Below are 23970 nucleotides of genomic sequence, written 5' to 3'. Positions count from 1 at the left end.
TTTGTCAGCAACCTGTGTATCTTGGATCCGATATCGGATCCGAGCCAGCAACTTGTTTCATAGCTAATGGATCCGAGCTCCTAGCTCCTCCCCTCACCCATAATCCCCTGCCAACCCTCCATGACCTCAGATCTAGTTTGCCGCGCTTGTGAGTAGCTGGGTTTTTCAGAGCTCTTAGCGACTTATTCAGATAAGTGTATTTTCTTCATTCCTTTCTGTCTATAAAGTTAAAACAGTGTGTAAGTGTTAGGTTCCCTTTATTATTTGTACCTTTTACATAGTTTTTTCCCTCCCCTCGCTGGTCGTTAGTGAGTGTGTGTGTGTTAGTGTTTTGGGGCCTGTGTGCTTGTGTAGTACTTTTTTTTCCCTCAGTATGGCAGAGGCCCCAAAAGCCATTTTTTCAAAATGTACCGAGTGTGGCCATAAGCTCTCCCTGGCTGATGGCCACACTCTGTGCGTTCGGTGCCTTGGGGTTGAACACCTCTCCTCAGGCTGTACCATTTGTGCAGCGTTCAACCCCAGGGCACTGAAAGAGCGGAGGTCGAAGCTGGTCCTGGCGGGACTTTTGCCCCCGGACTCGGCTCCGGCCCCCGCTCCTCCCGTGGCACTACCACAGCCTGTGGTGATAGCCACTCCTGCCCCCTTCCTTCGGCCGGGACTCAAACTCCCGCTAAAGCGCCGGAGGACAGGGAGGCCAGGAGGGAGAAAAGGAGGGAGAAGCACCACAAGCGGCGGGCCGAGGCCTCCGCTTCGGTGCGCCGGCTAAGCGGGCTTCTCCCTCCACAGCTTCTAGGTCTCCTCCTCCTCGGCTCCAATCTCCTTGTTTCTCCCCAGGACCCGAGGAGGAGGAGGCCCGATCTCCATCGAGGTCATCGAGGCGGCATTCCAGGCCTGCCTCGGTGGCCTCATCGAGATCGACTTACAGTATGTCAGATGCAGACTTGGACCGGATAATGCGAAGGTTCATCCAGGCTCAGCTGCAGATGGGAGTGCTTTTGCCTCCCCCCCCTTCGGGGGGGAGCTTGACACCCTTTTTTGCTCCAATTGCTCCTTCTCCGACCCGTTTCCTGGGTTAGGAGCGTTCGGAGCCGGGCAGCGTCGGCGCCGACAGTACTTGGTACTTCGGATCTGACCCTGCCCTCGAGTCTGTCGGATCCGACCTCTCGGAGCCGTGGGCCGAGCTTCGGATCCTAGAGATTCAGTGTGCCTTCGGCTCCGTCCAGGTCAGAGCACACTGGTCCTTCGGATCCGACGGTCTCGGCGCCGGCTCCGATCCCTTCATCGGATCCGAGTGGGAGTCTGCTCTCGGATCCCAGGGAGAGCAGTTCCCCCTCGGCCTTCGATGCAGTAGAGATGGCTCTGTCGACAGCATCCGGACCCCCAGCCCTTGTCTCGGCTCCACCCTGCACTCCCTCTCTGCTGGGCCAGGCTTCCATCACCAGCCTGCTTCGATGTCCCAGGTTGTTCCATTGGAACAGGATGTTGCTGGCGAGACCTCCTCGGACAGCCCCCCCAAGGAAGTGCCTCGCAAGCACAAGTGTAAGAGGAGGCACGTGGACTCCCCTGAGTCCTTAACCGAGGACATGGACTTGGATGAAGGGGAAGGCTCCCCAAAATCACCCCCTGGGGATGTCTCCTTTGGAGACATCATGGAAATGCTTAGGATCAGAGGTGGGTGGTCTGCCCCCAAGGCTTCCTCCGACGAGTCCGTGTTTCTGGAGGCATTCGAAGCAGGCCCGTCTACCTCTTGGTGTCCCCTCCGGCCGACCCCCTGCTGGACCTTATTACCACCAGGGCGTGGAAGGACCCGGACACTGTGGAGCCAGTCCCTAAACGCCCGGACAGGATACTGAGCCCCCCCGCAGACTGGTCCCACTGGAGCAAGGGTCCCCCCGAAGATGCCATGTTGACGGCGGCAGCCACGAAGAGGGAACTAGCTCAGGAGAGCCCCTCAGTCCATCCACCGAGCAAGGAGTCCCGCTCGATGGATCGCTTAGGGAAGCGAGTTTTTAGTTCAGCGACCTTTTCGGTGTCATCAGGATGCAGCGGGATCTTATCAAAGAATACGCTGCCTCCCCCTCTGAGTCCATGTTGGCGGAGGACAAACAGTTGTACTCCACCCGAATGGCCACTCTGAGATCCATCTCGAATACCTCTATGCGGCTATTGTCCCACGCCACCGAGGGAGCCGCTAGAGCTAGCGGAGCGGGCCTAGTCATGAGACGTCAGGCCTGGCTCCGGCATTGTGACCTTGCAGAGCCCTTTAAAGCATCCTTTGCGAACGCCCCTTTCGATGGTTCTGTCCTGTTTGGCAAAACGGTTCACGAGACGCTAGTTCAGAGCGAGAAGGACGGGAAGACGTTGTCTGCCGTCGGAGTCTGCTTCTCTGCTCCCCAGCGGTCCTTTTCGAAGAACTAAAAGGGTCAGAAGAAAATGTGGTTCCGGAAATCGCAACATTCCCAACCCGCTCCAGACAACCAGTCATTCCGTGGCAGAGGAGGACAGGGAGGACGCCGCCCCAGGGGCAGAGGGGCTCCCAGGAACTTTGGGTCCAGAGAATCCTTCTCTGACCGGCCCACGCAGCAGCCCTGAAGGGTTGCCCGGCTGCTCCACTCTGGAGGCAGTCGGGGGCGCTTCTCGGAGCACCTAGCGGCATGGGAGTCCATCACATCAGACCGCTGGGTGCTTCGAATTATATCCAGAGGGTACAAAATACCAATGCTTCATGTCCCCAAAATCAGGAACCTCCCCGATGTACCACCCGATCAGAGGGAGGCTGCAGCCGCAGAAATCCAGCAGCTGCTAGGAGAAAGAGCCATCCAGCCTGTGCCCCTAGACCAGCTCGGATTAGGGTTCTACTCCAGGTTCTTTCTGGTGCCAAAAAAGACGGGGGACTTGAGACCAATTCTAGACCTTTCCCATTTGAACCTGTCGGTAACCAAGGAAAAATTCCGAATGGTCACTCTTCAATCTATTCTCCCCCTCCTGTGGGAGAACGATTGGATGTGCTCTATAGACCTCAAGGATGCGTACTACCACATTCTAATGGACAGATGATCCAGGAGGTTTCACCGCTTCCGGCTGGGAGCCAGTCACTACCAGTTCAGGGTCCTTCCCTTTGGCCTCACCACAGCCCCCAGGGTGTTCACCAAGGTGTTAGCAGTGATAGCGGCCCACCTGAGACTCCAGGGAATGCAGGTCTTCCCGTACCTGGATGACTGGCTCCTGACCGCCCCAACAAGGCATCTACTTTGCTCAACCAGAGATTACTTTCTCCGCCTAGCCCCCCAATTAGGCATCACAATCAATGCGGACAAATCTTTCCTTGCTCCGACACAAGTCATAGAATTTATAGGAGCCAGAATAGACACCAGATATCTATGAGCCTTCCTGACTTTGGAACGACTACGGAATTTGCAACTTCATGTGCGGGCCATCCTCCAGTCAGAAGCCCCACCGGCGGAATTGGTCCTGAGGGCGCTGGGCTCCATGGCGGCAGCAATAACGCTCCTTCCATGCGCCCGCCTGAACATGAGGGTACTGCAGTGGACCCTTCTAGTGCAATGATCCTTTCAGTTTTTTCCTCTCCATCACCCCATCGCTATCAGCAAGGCTTGCAGGAGGGCCCTGTTATGGTGGCTTCATGCTTCGGATCTCCATACGGGCCGACCCTTCTGCACTCCTCCCCCTCTCGCCACGGTGACCACGGACGCCTCCCGCTTCGGGTGGGGGGGGGCATTATTCAGGCAGGACAGTCCGAGGCATGTGGAACGATACAGAGACCTCCCTGCATATCAACATTCTGGAGATGAGAGCGGTGCTGTACGCGTTGCAAGCACTTCAGAATCTCCTCCCCATAGGAACTATTGCAATTCAGTCGGACAACATGTCTGTTGTCTGGTACATCAACAAACGGGGGGGAACCAGGTCCTACCCTCTATGCCGCAAAGCCATGAGAGTGTGGGAATGGGTGATCTCCAGCAACCGCTTTCTGATTGCAACGCACATTCCGGGGCGGGCCAACATCCTAGCAGACAAACTCAGCCGCACCATTGTTTCCCCTTACGAGTGGTCTCTCAACCCACTAGTAGCGAAGCAGATATTTGCAATATGGGGGCACCCATGCTGCGATCTCTTTGCCTCTCCCTCAAACACCAAATGCGACAATTTCTTCACTCTGATTCCCCCTCCAGGGGAAACCCCAAGAGACGCTCTGGTGCATGCTTGGCCGCCCGGTCTACTTTATGCCTATCCTCCTCTACTCCTGATGCTACAGCTCTTAAAGAAAGCCTTGCGGTTGGGGAGCAGGATGATCCTCATTGCCCCATTCTGGCCTCGGCAAACTTGGTTCCCTTACCTGTGGTCTCACCTAGTGAATCCCCCCTGGATTCTGGATCCCAGTCCGGATTTAATCTCCCATCCATTGGGCTTGTCGACCCCAAATCTGGACAGTCTGAAGCTGACAGCTTGGTTGCTCCAGTTCCACTCATAGTTAGGATTCCTGGTATCTCTTCACCAGTCAAAGCCATCCTCGTGGCAGCGCATAAACCTTCCACCAGGAAAGTGTACCGCAGTAAATGGAAACGTTTTTCCGTCTGGGCAGAGCATCATAATCTAGATCCCTTTACGGCCCCTCTTCCATCCATACTAGACTTTCTAACCGGACTCTTTCAGGAAGGTGCTAGTTGCTCAACCGTCAAAGTACAATTGGCGGCCATCTCCCATTACCATGTGGGACATGACACAGGGCCCTTGATTTTGGCCAAATTGTGTAAAACTTTTCTCAAGGGTACTTTTCTGCTCAGACCCCTATCAAAGGAGCCATACCCCCTTGGGATCTTTCACTGGTTCTTCAAGCCCTAACTGCTCCCCCATTTGAACCTGCCACTTCAGTGGATCTCAAATACTTGTCCTGGAAAACAGCATTCCTTGTAGCCATTACTTCAGTGAAAAGAGTTTCGGAACTTCAAGCCCTTTCTGTGAAGCCTCCGTACTTAATTTTTCATCCAGACAGAGTGTACCTTAGGACCAATCCCTCCTTCCTTCCCAAAATAGCATCAGAAACCAATATAAATCAATCCATAAATCTACAGGTCTTCTTTCCTAAATATCAGAATAAAGGAGAGTACAAGCTGCACTCATTAGATGTTCATAGGCAGCTACGTTTTTATACTCATAGGACTGCTGGTCACAGGCAATCCGACCAGCTGTTCATTTCCTTTGACAAATTCAATTTGGGGAAAGCAGTCTCAAAAATCACCTTGTCACGCTGGATTTCCCAATGTATTTTAGCGTACCAAGATTCTGGGAGACCCGCACCTGGAGGAGTTCACGCACATGCCACTCGTTCCATCTCTACTTCTGCTGCCTTCAAATCTAGAGTTCCGTTGGATGATATTTGTTCGGCAACCACTTGGGCCTCATCTCATACCTTTATTAACCACTACAAACTGGACGTAATTTCTAGAGGGAGAGCATCCTTTGGCTCTGCGGTGCTCCGCAATATCCTTCCATGATGGCCACCCAAGATTCGGGTAGCTGGGGACTCTGTCCCACAGGTTGCTGACAAATGAAGTCCCTACTTCAGATTAAGAAGTTATGTACTCACCATAACGTTCCATCTGAGTAGGTGGCTTCATTTGTCTGCAACCATCCCCCCCTCCTTCCCCCTGGCCTTCAGAATGGATCTATGTAGGTTGTTTATTGGAATACCCTTTTTGGGTATCTATAGAGGGGCAAACTTGATCTGAGGTCATGGAGGGTTGGCAGGGGATTATGGGTGAGGGGAGGAGCTAGGAGCTCGGATCCATTAGCTATGAAACAAGTTGCCGGCTCAGATCCGATATCGGATCCAAGGCCCACAGGTTGCAGACAAATGAAGCCACCTACTCAGATGGAATGTTATGGTGAGTACATAACTTCTTATTATGATGCAGTAAAGTCATCTTCCAGGGCAACAGCTTCTGCATCTGCTCTCAGGAGGCATTCCTGGCTACATCTCCGGGCACTCCCTGATGATATTAAAGCCAAATTGCTTGATGCCCTTTTGGACAATTCTGCCCTCTTTGGCAAAGCAGCTGCAGAACTCTTTAAATCTCTGAAGGAAAAAGGTAAAGAGAGCTCCTAGATTTGAAACACTTACTTGTTTCACCAGTTCCTAAATTCCATAGGAATTTTCCTGCCAAGACTCCCTTTGTCAGGAAGCCTGCTCGTTCCTCCTCCTCTGCCTCCTGCTGCTAGGCGATGTAAGTCTTCCAGGAGACCCCAACAGTCTAAGCTTGTTGCTTCTGCTCCTTCTCCTCAGCAGCCCTTTCAGCCCAGGCAAAGCTCTCTGTGGCGTTCAGCTCCCTGTTCCAAGTCATACTCCCTTGTCCCTTCATCTTTCTCTTTCCATCTCAGCTTGGACGGAAATAATTCAGGATTCCTGGGTGATTTCAGTTATCCAAAAAGGATAGTTTATGACTTGGAAGACTCTTCCTCCCTTTCAGGGGATACCTCAGCCTCCCCCCAGTCAATTGCATCTGTTTCTTCTGTTGCTTGCTCAACTTTCCAAGAAGGCACCATTCAGGCTGTTCCTCCAGACCAGCAGGAAAGGAGTTTTATTCCAGAATGTTTCTTGTCCCAAGAAAAGACTGTCCCTGGAGGCCTATTCTAGACCTTTCCCTATTGAGCACTTTCTTGGAGGTGCCTTCTTTCAGGATGAATTCTCTGCATTCACTTTTTCCCTTGGTTCCTCCTCAAATTTTCTAGCCTCTCTGAATCTCAAGGATGCTTATCTACAAATCCCTATTCACCCACAATTCAGGAAGTTCTTGCATTTCTCCATGGGTTCTTTGCACTTTCAATTTTCTGTCTTAACATTTGGTCTTTCTACTGCTCCAAGAGTATTCACAAAGTGCCTAGCCCCGGCCATAGCCTATTTGAAGCTTAAAAGGGCTGCAGATGTACCCCTACTTGGACGATCTGCTCTTTCTTGCCACCAGTACAGAGCTGTTACTTCAGCACCTGGACCTAGTAATTCCTTTTCTGCAGGGCCTAGGATTCTCAATAAATTTCAAAAAATCAAGTCCAACCCCAAGTCAGGATCTCATATTCCTGGGGTGCAGGTTCCGGACAGACTTGATGTTTTTTCTCCCTTCAGAAAATGCAATTTCTCTCTTAGCATACATGGAGTCTCTTCTGCCCCTTGCTTCCATCATGGCCATGGAGTTTCTGAGACTTCTGGGGTTCATGGCCTCCACAGTCCCCATATTGCCTTTTGCAAAATTGCAAGAGAAAGTTCCAGTGATTCCTAAAGACAGTTTGGTCCCAACATGCCCACCCTTTAGATGTCCTGATTCCTCTTCTTCCCTGCCTGAAAATAGAGCTACGTTGGTGGATGCTGCAACTCAGTCAGAACCCTGGCCTTCCACTTCAGGTACCTCAGCCAGCTCAGCAGACTTTCACAGACACTTCAGACTTAGGTTGGGGAGCAACCTTTGCTTCTAGGAAGGTGCAGGGTCTTTGCCCCCCCCCTCACAAAAGAGGGAACACATCAATATCAGAGAGATGAGGGCTTTGATTCTAGTCTTGCAGATATTTCATCCTCTATTCTTACCAGTACCCCTCAGGATTCTTACAGACAATACCACTCTCCTTTGATACATAAACAAGCAGGGGGCACAAAATCTTACCTTCTTTGTTGCCTAGCCATCAAAGCATGGGAACTGGCTATTCAATACAAAGTGACACTGCAGGCTGTGTACCTCCCTTCTGCTCAAAATTTGACTTGATGCATTAAGCAGATCCATGACACAATCCCATGAGTGGATGGTTCACAGGGAAGTGTTCCTGGATCTAGTTCAGCAGTGTGGTACTCCAGAATTGTACCTTTTTGCCTCCCCTTTGAACAGACAACTTCCTCTTTTTTGTGCCAGGGCCCCTCACCCTCAGGTTTGGAAGGTGGACACTCTATCCTTCTCATGGAAGGGGGTGTTTCTTTATGCTTTCCCCCCTTCCCTCTAATTCAGAAAGTCCTGTTGAAAATTCTATGGGAAAAAACAAAAATTTTGCTGGTGACCCCCCTTTTGGCCAAGACCGCACTGGTTCTCTCTTATTCTGCAATTAGCCAAGGGCCATCTCTACAAGTTACCTCACCAGTTGAATCTACTCAATCAAGAGAAGGGATCCTTGATTTACCCATATTTGTCAACACTGCAGATGACCTTCTGGGTGATCAATGTTGATCCCTTTCAGACATCTGTTTTCTAAGGATGTGCTTCGGGTTTTGCAGGGGGCCCAACACTAGAAAGTCTTACATTTCCAAGTGGAAAAGATTTTCCATATGGTGCCAAAAAAGAAAAGAGGCTCCTTTATTTACAGATATTCCTTTAGTGCTTTCTTACCTGTGTGAGTTGCTTAACAGTGGTCTTTCCTATTTCTCAGTCAAAGTCCACTGTTCTGCCTTATCAGCTTGTTTGCCATTAACTCCCCCCTTAGCTTCCAGGATAGAGGTTAAGCTTTTTCTTAAAGACATCCTACACATGAAATCTCCTAGGAGACCAGTTCCTCCTCCTTGGGATCTTAACTATGTGTTAGAGAAGCTTGCTCAGGCCCCTTTTGAGCCAGCGGCATCCACTTCTCTAAAGTTTTGTACATGGAAGACAGTACTCCTAGTAGCCTTAACCTCTGCTAGGAGGGTTTCTGAAAGTCAGCCATTGATGGCTTTGCCTCCCTTTTTGGTTTTCCACAAGGACAGAGTATCTTTGAGAACTAATTCATCCTTTGTGCCTAAAGTGGTGAATGAGTTGTTTCTTAATCAGTCCATCCAGTTACCTACTTTCTTCCCTTCACCTCAATCCTCTAGTGAGAGGGTTCTGCATTCCTTAGATGTTCATAGATAACTCAGATTTTATCTTGACAAAACTAAGTCTATTAGGAAGTCTGATCAACCTTTTGTGTCCTTTCATCCCAGAGCTCTGGGTCCACGTGTTTCCAAACAAACTATCTCTGCATGGATCTCTAAGGCTATTGTTTTTTGTAATGATTTTCATGGGAAATCCTTATCTTCTGTTAAGGCCCATTCCTTCAGATCAGTTGCCTTCTCAGGGGCTTTCTTCAAATGCCTGGATGCTCACAACATTTTGGAAGCTGCCACCTGAGTTTCTGTTCATATATTTGCAAAGCATTACAAGTTGGACACTGTTTCCAGATCCAAGGCAGGATTTGCCAGGGCAGTTCTGCATGAGTTTGTGGAAAATGCTTCTTCTTAGTCCTCCTCTGTCCCATCCTGCTCCTGGGTTCCGTTGAGCGTTTGCACACTCCCATATGTAAAGAATACTGCAATATTGAATAGAAGGACATAGATAGTTGTATAAAATCTTACCATAACCATAGATGTCGTTCTCTTCTATGTTGCAGTATTCTATCCCACCCACCTTCCCCCTACCCTACAACTTGTTCTTTCCTAGGATGACTGTCCTTTATTCTCCCTTTGGATTTCCTTTCCTCATGGGATTAACTTATTCTGAAAATTATATGTGCAGACATCCCTTTTATGGGTGATGTTATCTGTGCCTTCCTGCCTCGTCCCACGAACAGACAGTGGCTTTAAGCTTTTGTATATAGGCCAAACGTTGGGTCGTTGGGTGGAATACAACTCCTTTGTAAAGAATACTGCAACATAGAAGAGGACATCTATGGTTGTGGTAAGATTTTATATAGCTATTCTTTCATGCTACTTCATTTGACATGCACCTCTAAATGAAACCAAGCTGTAATTGAGATAGATCTATATTAGCACTAGTAGTTACAAAACAAGTTATTTCCACAGAGAAGAAAATAAACTTGGGGAAGGGAGGTGGCTCATCATGGTTTCCACTCTTTCGTCAACAGCCTGATGTCTATCTACCATAGTGACTGAAGATCAAGAGAAGATAATTATGTGACTACTTTTTATTGACACAGCATAGATATTATGAAATTTGGTGTCTATATCATAGTATTGTACAATGTAAATAGCGAATGCTATTTCATCGTACCGATAATATCGAAACAACAAAATATCGAACAAACGGAAAATTAACTTAAACACAAATTTAAGTGGGGGGCTTCTCCCTCCACACACCCCCATGTGGGGGGCTATGCCTCCCACACCCCCCTACTTAAATATACCAACTCCGAGATCGCACCATAGTGGAGGAAATGGCAAAGTCCCAAAGACGGCCCACCGAAATTTTTCCCTGGGAAAAACTTCGATGTTCCGTGACTTCTCTATTTTTCCATTTCAACAGTATCGGATCAACTAAATAGCATTTGCTATTTAGTCCATTTGATAGCATCATATAGACCCGAAATTTGCATAGCATGTTGTCTTCACCTATAAATATTCATTTATTTTATTTTATGGAATACAGTGTATTCTTACTTTAAAAAGCTTGCATCTGATGTTGTATTTTCTGTCTGCCTCAGCCTTTGGGTTTTTGGATCTGATCAGATCCAGCAGCCCACATCATTAAATCTTCAAGCTCTGAGGCTCTGCCTCTTCACACATAACTCCCTGCACCCCTAAAGCTCCTCACATCTTATTTGTCACTTCCTGAGAACAGTCACATTTTACAAGATTCTGCTATTTATCCAAGATAAGTGAAAAATCTTTTTTTTTTTGTGAGAATTCTTAACATGTCCTCTCCCATGTTTTTTGTATTAGTGTATTCTGTGCCTTTAGGTTTAACTTTTATTAGTATCCTTCTCTTAAACAAAAAAAAAAAAAAAAAAACAAAAAAACAAGTATTTTTTCTATTGTTACTTCTAGTGTTAAATTTCATTTTGAATATTGTTGCTCAAGTGTTTTCTATTGTGATAGCTGTTGTTGAACTTTGGTTGTATTGTTGTTGTTATGGATACCAAGGCCCCAAGACACACATGAGAAATGTGTTTATTGTCTTGGGCCTGAGCTTCTCTCCATATATTGTTGGCATGTTCGTAATTTGGGTCCCAGGTGTTGGCAGATGGCTGAGCGACTGCTACTTTACGGTTTATTACTAGCTGCTTCAGTAGGTGGCGTCTGCTCCCAGCACTTACTTGCCTTCCCCATCCAAAGTTTTGGAGGAATGAGAAGGAAAAGGAGTGGGATTGTAAGAGTGAGAAAGAGAAAAGCAGTAACAGAGAGAAAGGAAACTGAGAAAATGGCATTCGTCTTCACCCATTCAAAGCTAGCCATACCAGCAGACCCCGATGCCTTCAATGACTGCTATAGAGGGCTAAACACTTCAGAACCAGCATCACTTCAGGTCCAGTCTTCCACATTGTCATTTTCAGACATGGATATGATCCAACTGAATCTGACATTCCGCGCCCCTTCCACTCTGCAGCTCCATCCTCAGAGTTTGCACTCTCCATTTACTGTTATTACACCTGATCTGGAATTTTCTCCTGAGGCTTCACCACTTCAGACCTAATCCTAACCATTTCAGATTCAGGAGGTTGCTGTTCTCTGTCGCAAGCAAAGTAAGACTATTTCAATAGCTTCTTCATGATTCACTAGATATTCTAAGAGTGTTAGGGTCATAGGGCCAACTCATAAAATCCTTTTTGAGGGCTCAAATGGAGTTAGAAATGATGCATTCTCCCTCTTCTCATAGGAGAGAAGGTCCCATTCCTATGGCTGTGACTGCCTCCTTCCCTCCACCAGGTCTGGTGCTCATGTCCATGGCTGTGATAAGTACGCTTTTACCTGCAATGTTGATGCTGATAACTTGGCTGCCATTGGCTCTGGCTCATTCTTTGATGGATTTGACTCCATCTTCTTCAGGTCTGAGTGCTCCAGAGTCATGGTACTGGGGCCAGGGAGTGTGGTTCAGATTTGACCTAGGGATTTTAAGCTCCATGTCTGCCCCGTTAGCTCTTTGGCTTTAGCTAGCTTAGCTCTGGTCTCAGAAGTCAGATCTGACCAGGTCAGTGGCTGGCACTGGCATTCCCTTTAGACGTTTGGATCCTAGGTGTTTGGGTTTTAACATCATGGAATTGATTTTTATCTTATTCAGAGAAGAGTTCCCCAGCCCCCTTGTTAGATCTTACTGCTACCTTACTTCCAGCCTGAGTTTCTCAAGACTTGGTCTCAAGCAGCCCTGTTTGAGGGGAACGCCAGGTGTTTCTTTGTCCATCCAGACTCTCCTTCCTGGGAGGCTCCTAAGAAGAGTCAGTGCAAGAGGAAGCACTCGGATTCCCAGGAAAATCTCTCACTGAGGACTTTGATTCCCAAATCTTGTCATGAGGACACCTCCTTTGGCAGTCTTTTGAAGCTTATGAGAGAAGGGGGAGGTTGAACCTCCAAAAACCTCTCAATGGGTATTACAGATTCTAAAATTACTAGTGAAAAGTTGCTGTAATTATGTAGTAGTAACAAACCTTGTATGTTATTTGCATAACTCGTCATATGTCCCTGCTAAAGTGTTTTTGTCTTAACAGTTACAAAATGTGCAGGTGAAGACCATTTCTCAAGGAAATGAAGAGCCACAAAGGGGCATAGAAAGTATAAGGTAGGATTCTAGTTCATTTTCTGCTGGTCACATCTGCTTCATGCACAACTGTATAATCTGTGAAATATATTGAACACTGTGGAGCATTTTCATTTACCAGAAAAACATTGGATATCATCTGTCTAAAAATATCATTTAACATGTTGACAGATTTCTTCAACAGAGTTTTTATTGTTTAATTTAGAAGGTTTTCAAGTAAAGTAAATATTTGTTTACAAGCATACTGACACATTTTCTGTTTGAATGTATTGTGTATGGAACAGTTGTGTATAAGATTGTTAGATTTTAGTTCCAGTAGAAGATTACCGATTTTTTCACAGGTTGTCCTAATTTTGGGAAGCCGAGGTGGTGCAGCGGTAGCGTTGTCACCTTACAGCAAGAGGTTCTCCCGTTCGATTCTCAGCTGGTACGCCTTCTGTGTGGAGTCTGCATGTCCTCTCCACGGTCGAGTGGCATTCGAAAGACATGCGTATAGCCGTGCCTTCGTTGAAGGTTGGGCATCGGGCTGGCACCTCGACACCGTAAAAATCTACTGCCAATCATTAGCGGACCGGAGTTCCGCTGTGGTGACCCCTAACAGGGAAAAGTCGAAAGAAGAACAACTAACAGTATTACATTGTTCTCCATTTCTTTATTAGGGTCACTGGTCATCTCAGTAAAAATGTCTCTTATTGTTTCCAGTTTATTTATGGCTTTTCTCTGTTTTTCCTGTACAGATATATAGATACTTAAGGGCTGGGATTCAAGAAGGTAGTGTACATGTCACGGTGCCTTTCTCAATTCAGCAACCACCTTAACATGGTGCTTCATGATGCTTTAGCATGAAGACATGCACCATTGTAGGGCTTGCCATGCAGCCATATGGAATGCTAATTCAGGAAAGAGGCATATGCTGATCAGCCATTTGATTTCTCCCCCAGAATCACCTTCAGGAAGGTATCTACATGCTGACCAATTCAAGAAATTGCTTGGCCATGTAGATCAGCATGGCCACCCCACACCCCTGTGTGGTTTTATGAGTCATGACCATGCTACTGGGTTCAGGGTATGGGGAGAACCACTAGACACCAGAGATACCATATAATGAAGTTTTGTAATGGCACTGGCAGAACTATGGGGAGCGGGGGGGGGGGGGATGACCTCTAGACACCGGGGATAAAGCAAAACCTTAATTACACTGACATCAATACAGGGATCGGGGTGGGGGTATTCACAAAACACTAGTGGAAAATCCCAAAGCTTAAACTGTGTTAATGACACTGACATCCCTATGAGGTACATGGGTGGGAGGAAGCATTAAACACCAGGGATAGCATATACTTATGTGCTTTAATGGCACCAACAGTAGTACGGGGATGGGGGTGGAGAAGATTCACTAGATACCAGGACATCCTACTACTACTACCACTACTACCACAACTACTACTACCACCAACACTACTACTACTACCACTACCACCACTACTACTACTAAAACTACTACTACCGCCACTGCTACTACTACTACCACTGCAACTTCTACTACTACTACCACTACCACCACCACAACTACTGCCATCACTACTACCACTACCCTATTACCACCACTACAACTTCTACTATTACCCTACCACCACTACTAGTACCACAATCACTACTACTACCACTACTACCTACCACTTCTACCACTACTACTACTACCACTACTAATGCTACCACTACCACTGCTACTACTACCACCACTACGACCACTACTACTACCACTATTACCACCACTACTACAAATAACACTACCACTACTACCACTGCCACCACTACTACTGCCACTACTACTATCACCACCACTACCACTACTAGTACCACTACTACTGCCACCACTACTATTACTGCTACTACGACTACTACTACCACTACTGTTACCACTTCTACCACTGCTACCACCACTACTACTACCACCACTACCACTACCACCACCACCACTACTACTACTACCACTACTGCTACCACTAATACTACTCTGATGACCCACCACTGGGCCAGTAATCAAGGACTCTCAATTCTCACCACTGGCAACAGTGGGGGATGTACACTGACAAGTGCAGTTTCCCTTAAGAGCACACAGAGACCATAGTCAGTCCAGGTCTGGTTTCTTCCTTATTTTCTAGAGCCTCAGTAAGGCTCCCCATGGCACTCAGCTAAGTGGCCAAGCCAAGACCTCCAGCACCCTCTCTGTCCAGCCAGTGCTTTGTGTCCCTGCCCAAGTAGATGATATGCACACACTTTGAGGTTTGATTTATATACACACACACACACACACACACACACACACACACACACACACACACACACACACCTGGGAAAGGCTGGCACAGGTTTACTAGCTATCCCCCCTTTTGTCCAGACTATAAGGTAGTTATCACTGCCACCAGCCAGCTCCTTATCAGCTACTTTAAGGTCCTTAAGAAAGGGTGTCCAATCTTACTGTGTAATGTTACTATTAATTCATATGGTAGTTTGACCAAGAGCAAGGCTATTAGGAGTGGCCCACAATGTCACCAAATAAATATGCAAGTACTCTCACAACTTAAATATCCCTAGACATTTCAGCCACAATGAAAGGTTTAAATATATTTAATAATAAATAATAAAAGAACAAGACAATACTAAATATATATTTACAGTGACTTTAGAGTTCAAAATCACAGGAAATATTTCAAACAACATTGCAGGACAGTCTCAGATAAATAAAGAAACATATCTAAACTAAGCTTTACTATATTCCTGACTGAATGTAAGAGAATTGCTATACCCTAGTTAACATACTTACAGAGCAAGGCAGATGTGGTGAATGGATCTTCTAGCTGTTGTCATGTCAAAGACAGAATACAGAATATTGTGCCTCTCTAAGAGACCTCTCAAATTAATATCTCAAATATTACTGCTGGGCTAGCTTACAGAATGACATCATTTCTTGTCATCTGACTTCTAGTCCCCCGGCCCAAAACAACCATTTATGGCAGCTGGTAGCATTTAACATTTAACTGCAAAAATACACATACAAGGACTTTTCCACAGATATTAGGCAGATCCTGGAAATCGTAAAACAATTACCTTCTTATACATTTCAAAACTAAAAATTCTAGATAGCTGTGCTGGCATTATCTCCCTTTGTCACAACTACTACTGCTATTACCACTACTACTACTCCTACTACCACTACCACCAGTACTATGACCATTACTACTACGACCACCGATACTACTAGCACTACTGCTACTACTACCACTACTGCTACCACCACTACCACTACTACCACCACCACCACTAGTACTAGTACTACCACTTATACCATGAGTACTACTACCACTACTTTTACTAATAATATCAATTTGTTAACCATGTAGGCCCACTGGACACACAGTCCCTTTTCAGAGCAGCCCAGGAGCAATTTCTGGTTAAATCACTTGGTCAAGGTCACACACTAGGTGAATGAGGGCCGAGGGAATCAAACCCTGTTCCACAGGAATTACAGCTTACAGCCTTAACCTTCAGTACCAACTGCCAGGCAGAACGATTAAACTAGATAGGTGCTGTAATGGCACTTCAACTATTATGGAGGTGGGGGAACCATGGGGGAGGGCTGACACATCAGGGACATGTACAGGGACTGTGGTGTGTGTGTGTGTGTGTGTGTGTGTGTGTGTGTGTGTGTGTGTGTGTGTGTGTGTGTGTGTGTGTGTGTGTGGAATGATGGGAAGATGCCACTGTCTCCATAAGCAGTAGGTTACTACCATAACATGCTTTGGTAGTGAATGTGATTCAGATACATGCAAATTAGCCAATAAGCAGGTCTTACTTTATCTTGGCTAACATGTCTCTGAATCGTAAATTGGAGCATTGTGAAAGGAGAGCCTTTTTTGTCATGGGAGCCGTAAGGCTCATGCTACTCCTTTTAATGAATTCTTGGGAAGAACAAACACACATATGCCAAAGAATATTGGAGAACAAAAGATCACAAAATGCAAAAAAAAAAAAAAAAAAAGGGAGGGGATAAAAACAATATAAAGCATGCTCTTATATTATTAAGCAGAATTCATAAAACTGAATTGTAAAGAATCACCTTACGGGCAAGCACATTTCAGGGAAAGGGTTACCACTGCCAGCTAACCCTTGATGACAACTATCCTGTTTCATTTTCAAGACCTGTGTGTGACAGTCCAGGTAACTGTAGATGTGAGTGAAGAGTGAGAGAAAGAAAAAGCATATAGTATAAAAGAATAGATTGTTAGCACACAATCGTCCAGCATATCAAACTGCAGCCAGACGTTAACATAGAAAAACACTGAGCTCTCTTCCCCAAGTATAAAAAGGTTGTCATCCACACTATTCAGATATGATGAAATATATGTAAAGGCAAGGATTTATGCACATTTTTACATTTCTTAGTCCTTGATATCACATAAATTACCTCTACTACCATCTTGAGCATTAATAGAGTTGAAGTTCTCTTCAGTCCTTTTGACCCATTGGGCAGCTTCCCTAGGATCAGGGAGCAGACAGTTCTGAATGAAGTATATGAAATTGATTTCTTCTGGCGTAATTTTAACATAATTACTACATATTCAGTGTCTGGCAGTCTCGCCAAGAAATGATATTCTTTTTAGATAGTGGTATAGAGTACATACACAAAGAGGTTCACAGAAATCCCAGAAGTTTTAACATTTCATTTTCCCTTGACTTCTTAAGGTCAAGGATTCCTAAGATGGTGATGGTGAATCATTAACATTACTGTATTATGTGTATTTCCTGACACTGCTGTTGATCTACCAGTATTTCCCTGGGCATAGTAAACTGTCCTCAAAGTCTTAACTATTAATGCAACCACAGTGGAGGGTAGAACCAGAAAGTAAAAGCACTTTGCACCATCAGCAAGGCCAGTTACATGATTATTCTGCTAACGCTATTCATGCATGTTTCTTAAATAAGACTCAAAGGTCAGTGAGAATCTATAGCACCAAAGACACATAAAGAAATGCAGGAGAAAGATAAAGAAGCATTATCATCTGAAAACAAGATTTGTACTGTGTTTAATTTATATTGCGTTTACTCACAGGTAAACAACTGACCAAGTTACTTTCTGTTACACATATATACTCGTTTTTTTTTTCTTTAGCAACTGTTGTCCATGTTGCATAATGCTTTTTTAAGGAATGTACTATTGGAGTTACATAATGTTTTTAAGTAATGTACTATTGGAGCTTTTCTCCTCAGGTCTCTGCTGAAAAAGGGCTTCACCTAGTCAGACTAACCCGGTTAACAAATGTCAAATAAAATAAATAAATAAAATAAAAACAGAAGAAGTATAGCAGACTGTTAGATAAACAATAACCCACACAGAGGAAAAATGCACATCTCTATCAATAAGTAATGTAAAATATTTTACCAATATCTAAGGAAGTAAATAAAGACAAAGGGAGGTATAGCTTCCTTATATAAACCAGATGAGGAGAACTGTAGAAAAATTATGAAAAGGTAGGGCTGTTAAATTTTTATTTGACTTTGTTTACAAGGAAAATCCAACCAAGCAAATCCCCTTTTCAGCGGAGGTCAGGTGAGAAAAGCTCCACATTATATACGTTTGAATGAGCTAGCAATAAAAATAAACAATAACCCTTAAATTATGCAACTTAATAAGTGATCACAATGTTGCATACATTATATAAGCTCAAACACATCTACAGAATATAGTATATACAGCACATAACAATCACATGACCGTAGAACATTCAGCATTATTTTACAGAGTAGTTACATACTACCGCCTTAGTAGTAACACACAGACAGCAGGTACGGCATGTGCATATTTTATCTAATCAGATTCACTTGAGACCTACAACCAGGAATTAGTATAACAAAATTTAAGAATATAGTGATATTTATTTAAATTGACTGCATGATAAGTGTAAGGGCGGGTCTTAGGTTCATAGATTAGTACTACGCTAACTGCTCTTGTGAGCCATTTTAAGCCTAGCCAGTTATCCCTTGTGAGACTCAAACCCTGCACCTTGTGTTTGTAAGGCAAACACCTTAACCATTAGGCCACCCTCACATTTTTGGTAATAGGCTTGCTACAAGGGCAAAACTGTTTGCTTGAGAAGTATGCCTTCAAAGAGATTTTAAATTGTATTTTTAAGATGAGATACTTCTCATACCTACTGGGACTGAGTTCCACAGTATAGCTACATATTCAGAGGATAGATAGTCGTATTTGAATTTTTAGATTTTTGAGTGAGTACTAGCTGTTGGTATAGTGTGCACAGTTATCTGTATATATGTGTGTGTGTGCCAGTTAATAACTTACTGGTGGCAGTGCTATCTCTGTGGGATATAGACAATATTGTGGGCAGTCTTTATATGGGAAAAGGCTTAATATATCAGATAGCTCTTGCATGTTAAGGGAGGAAAGTGCCACACAGTGATGTGTTCAGTAATTGTGGTTATTTGCAAATGTTGCAATTTTATTACAATACTGCTCCAGTTTAACTAGCTGAGAGGACTGTAGATTGATGAAAAATAAGGCAATCAGGGAACTATGGAGTAGATAAGTCTGACATATGCACGTGTGTGTATTATGTTAGGAACAGTTTCACCTTTTAGTGTGCTCCTAGTTTATGGTTAGTTTTATTTTTTTTTTAACTACATATTGTATGCGCTGATTGAATCTTAATTTACAGCCTGTTGTTATTCCCCATAGTTATGCAGTTTGTGCTAAGTAATTTCTAGTATTATTGACTGATAATATTGTAAAGTCACTATAGGATCATTGAATCATTCCAGTTGCAAGGTAACTGAGACATGAGGCCAAAATCACTTTGCCAGCACCTGCCCTTAGGCCTTGCCACTATTTTCAAGGAGGGCCAGACCAATCATACCAGGGGTGAATTTATGAATATCCATCCAGTTGCCTGGTTCTTTTTAAAAGCAGACAGTGTGTTGCACACTGCTTAAATGGGAGAGGAAGTTTGTTCCAGAGATGGGGTAGGCATTGTTTGACAGACCTGTCCCTCCTTCCTGCTTTATTTATTTGTTGGAGTACATTTAGGTCTCTGGCCCTGGTGTTAACAGAGCTGTTTGATCTACTGAGTTATAAAACTTCTTGCACTACTGGATCCATTGTTTCCCTAAAACAAAGGCACAGGTCATCCCTATAGTTTTATTTTTGGGTTGAAGGTGTAAATACCATAAGCTTAGTTTCATCTGGATTTATGAGTTGTTTAGATTGTTTTATCTAGTTTTTCTGTTTTTGCTAAGGAATGCTGCATGCCATCTTGAGACTGTTTGATTGAAGAGGGAAGCACTTATTAATTTAGAGTTATCTGCATATTGAATTAGTTTTGCTGTGTGAAAGATAATATGCATTTTTATAATTTATTTATAAATATATTAAAGCAGTAAAGATCCTAATATTGAAACTTGAGGTACACTTAGTATAATTTGATATGCATTTTTATAATTTATTTATAAATATATTAAAGCAGTAAAGATCCTAATATTGAAACTTGAGGTACACTTAGTATAATTTGATATGCATTTTTATAATTTATTTATAAATATATTAAAGCAGTAAAGATCCTAATATTGAAACTTGTGGTACACTTAGTATTATTTGATATGCATTTTTATAATTTATTTATAAATATATTAAAGCAGTAAAGATCCTAATATTGAAACTTGTGGTACACTTAGTATAATTTGATATGCATTTTTATAATTTATTTATAAATATATTAAAGCAGTAAAGATCCTAATATTGAAACTTGTGGTACACTTAGTATTATTTGATATGCATTTTATAATTTATTTATAAATATATTAAAGCAGTAAAGATCCTAATATTGAAACTTGTGGTACACTTAGTATTATTTGATATGCATTTTTATAATTTATTTATAAATATATTAAAGCAGTAAAGATCCTAATATTGAAACTTGAGGTACACTTAGTATAATTTGATATGCATTTTTATAATTTATTTATAAATATATTAAAGCAGTAAAGATCCTAATATTGAAACTTGAGGTACACTTAGTATAATTTGATATGCATTTTTATAATTTATTTATAAATATATTAAAGCAGTAAAGATCCTAATATTGAAACTTGTGGTACACTTAGTATAATTTGATATGCATTTTATAATTTATTTATAAATATATTAAAGCAGTAAAGATCCTAATATTGAAACTTGTGGTACACTTAGTATAATTTGATATGCATTTTTATAATTTATTTATAAATATATTAAAGCAGTAAAGATCCTAATATTGAAACTTGTGGTACACTTAGTATAATTTGATATGCATTTTATAATTTATTTATAAATATATTAAAGCAGTAAAGATCCTAATATTGAAACTTGTGGTACACTTAGTATAATTTGATATGCATTTTATAATTTATTTATAAATATATTAAAGCAGTAAAGATCCTAATATTGAAACTTGAGGTACACTTAGTATAATTTGATATGCATTTTATAATTTATTTATAAATATATTAAAGCAGTAAAGATCCTAATATTGAAACTTGAGGTACACTTAGTATAATTTGATATGCATTTTTATAATTTATTTATAAATATATTAAAGCAGTAAAGATCCTAATATTGAAACTTGTGGTACACTTAGTATAATTTGATATGCATTTTTATAATTTATTTATAAATATATTAAAGCAGTAAAGATCCTAATATTGAAACTTGTGGTACACTTAGTATTATTTGATATGCATTTTTATAATTTATTTATAAATATATTAAAGCAGTAAAGATCCTAATATTGAAACTTGTGGTACACTTAGTATAATTTGATATGCATTTTTATAATTTATTTATAAATATATTAAAGCAGTAAAGATCCTAATATTGAAACTTGTGGTACACTTAGTATAATTTGATATGCATTTTTATAATTTATTTATAAATATATTAAAGCAGTAAAGATCCTAATATTGAAACTTGTGGTACACTTAGTATTATTTGATATGCATTTTTATAATTTATTTATAAATATATTAAAGCAGTAAAGATCCTAATATTGAAACTTGAGGTACACTTAGTATAATTTGATATGCATTTTTATAATTTATTTATAAATATATTAAAGCAGTAAAGATCCTAATATTGAAACTTGAGGTACACTTAGTATTATTTGATATGCATTTTTATAATTTATTTATAAATATATTAAAGCAGTAAAGATCCTAATATTGAAACTTGAGGTACACTTAGTATAATTTGATATGCATTTTTATAATTTATTTATAAATATATTAAAGCAGTAAAGATCCTAATATTGAAACTTGAGGTACACTTAGTATTATTTGATTAGGTATTTACAAAAAAAGACAATGGAGGTTAGTAAAAAACAAGAGCAGTTGTGCCATGGACAGATGGGATGATCCCAGTTTTTTCACATAGGAGTCAAGTCTGAAATAAATGAAACAGGCATTTGCCAAAGCTGAACTTTGGCTTATTTAGAGTTTAAGTGGAGCAGATGTGTAGTAATGGAATTATTCATTATTCAGTGCCTAACTTTTCTAAACAGTGGAATTAATAATACATATAGACACATGGATGGTTGGTTCAAAACAGTAAAAATATATGTCCACCTCCCATAAGTATTGTACAACATAATATTTTATCACAAAGGACTATTGGATTGCATTCTATTTCCAACAACTGCTTTATACTGCAATAAAGTTGTCCTGTGTTTCAGCACGTTTTGGCTTATTTGGCGTTGGTTTTGCTCCTATTTGGATCCGTTTTGTGTGTTGTGTTCATTCCTGGTTTTGGAGTCTTGGATTCGTGGTTTATGGCGTCTGGATCCGATAGTGGCAGTGACTTTTCGCCTAATTTAACTCCTGTGTTACTCAAGAGCTGTAATAGTGCTGTTTTTACAGCACCAGCGACTATGGCTGACCAGGACAATTTGTTCGATTCCCTTTCAAAAGGATGGACTCGCTATGTGCGCGAGACTGAGAAATTAGACTCACAGCAGCAAGACATGTGCAATTTGATTTTTACGCTTCAACTGTTGAAGTAAATGTACCTCCTGTCAGCGGGACAACAGCTCATCTATCCCAACCATTCCGCGTCTACAGCGTGCTACCTGCGGGGTCACGGTTACTCCAATAAGGACTTTTATAGCAACTAGTGGAGGCGAGAACAGTGCAAGCGGGCCGTATTGCCCATAGTGAGACCAGGGTTTCTGCTCTTGTATGTAGTAATGTGCACTCACGTTCTGAACCTTCTTTTAATGGTGAGCTTACCGCAAACAATAGAGATGCTTTTACATCCAACAGCAGTGCGGTATTAACCCGCCGACCATGAATGGATTACCAACGTCGAACTCAGAGCCGAGTTCCATTAGGTTGCAGACTCCAAGTGGGCCTGTCGAGCAATTAGCCACTAACAGCTTCCACGGCTTACCTGTCCTAGGCAACTGGATTTCTGAAACTTTTTCATTAGGGAGGGAAGAGGTAAACAATAGCACTACTAATATTTCATTTAAGCTGCAATTGTTTGACAAACTATTAATTAAAATTAAGAAATTACAGCTAGAAATTTCTTATTTTAAGGAATGCCTTGAACGTAAAATTATACCTAAAGGCCTAAGGCACTATCAGTACCCAACTGGCCTAGTAGCCAATTCTGACTTCCATAAAGAGTTAATCTTGCTATTCGATCAACAAGGGGCTGACCTTCTACACCTGATGATTAAACACTACACTATTTGGATTGACCAACTAGTGACTGACATTACTGAACTGGACTCCACCATTAAAAATGATGATGACTTCAATAGATATAAATATGAATACAGTCGCTGTTTCAGCAGCATTGATCAGTATTTAAATAAATTGAAAATGAACAAAATGAAAAATTACGAGACTGTAGGCGTATGAGCAGGCTTTATCCAGCTCCTGCCCCTTCTCAATTTTGGCAACACCCTTCCAACACGATGTGCACTGAAGAGGTAGTATCAACTTCATGACCAGTCAATGGTCCTAACCTCCAAAAACTATTAATAATTCTGCCAGTACTTGTGTTAGAGACTTGGATACTTTTGAAACCAACCCACAATTAGAACCGACCTTAAGGAGGAGTGAGAGGTTGCAGACCCGTAAGGCACAGTCCAATGGTGGGGACCTTTACTTGACTACTCAGCCACGGGTTTTCACCAGCAGGTTTTCAAGATGTTTCAGGCAGGAGCCATCCCCAAAGCACGGCACAAGGTACACCTATTACAATCAGAACAAAAAGAACTACCAGAGACCCAGACAACAGAGACTGTAACTGTGACTCCCGTCAGCATTACCTCCCAAACCACTTGAGAAGGGAACTTAGTTCCTGGCAATGCTGACTATTACTCCCTTGAGATTGATCAACCACTTAACATGGGACTGGACAACA

The 23970-nt window shown here is 42.6% G+C and overlaps 1 protein-coding gene across 1 annotated transcript in view; it reads left to right on the top strand.

Moving 5' to 3' along the window:
- LOC122816128 overlaps positions 1-23970 on the top strand; it is a 730565-nt gene that overhangs the window by 115212 nt on the left and 591383 nt on the right. The window contains exon 3 of the mRNA XM_044088887.1: positions 12448-12518. The gene's annotated coding sequence lies outside the window, so the exon portion shown is untranslated. The remainder of the gene's footprint in view (positions 1-12447; positions 12519-23970) is intronic.

Source organism: Protopterus annectens, chromosome 12.part0 (assembly GCF_019279795.1).
Source record: "Protopterus annectens isolate FY-2018-M chromosome 12.part0, PAN1.0, whole genome shotgun sequence".
Classification (NCBI taxonomy): Eukaryota; Metazoa; Chordata; order Ceratodontiformes; family Protopteridae; genus Protopterus; species Protopterus annectens.
This window is presented reverse-complemented; position numbering and strand designations above follow the sequence as displayed.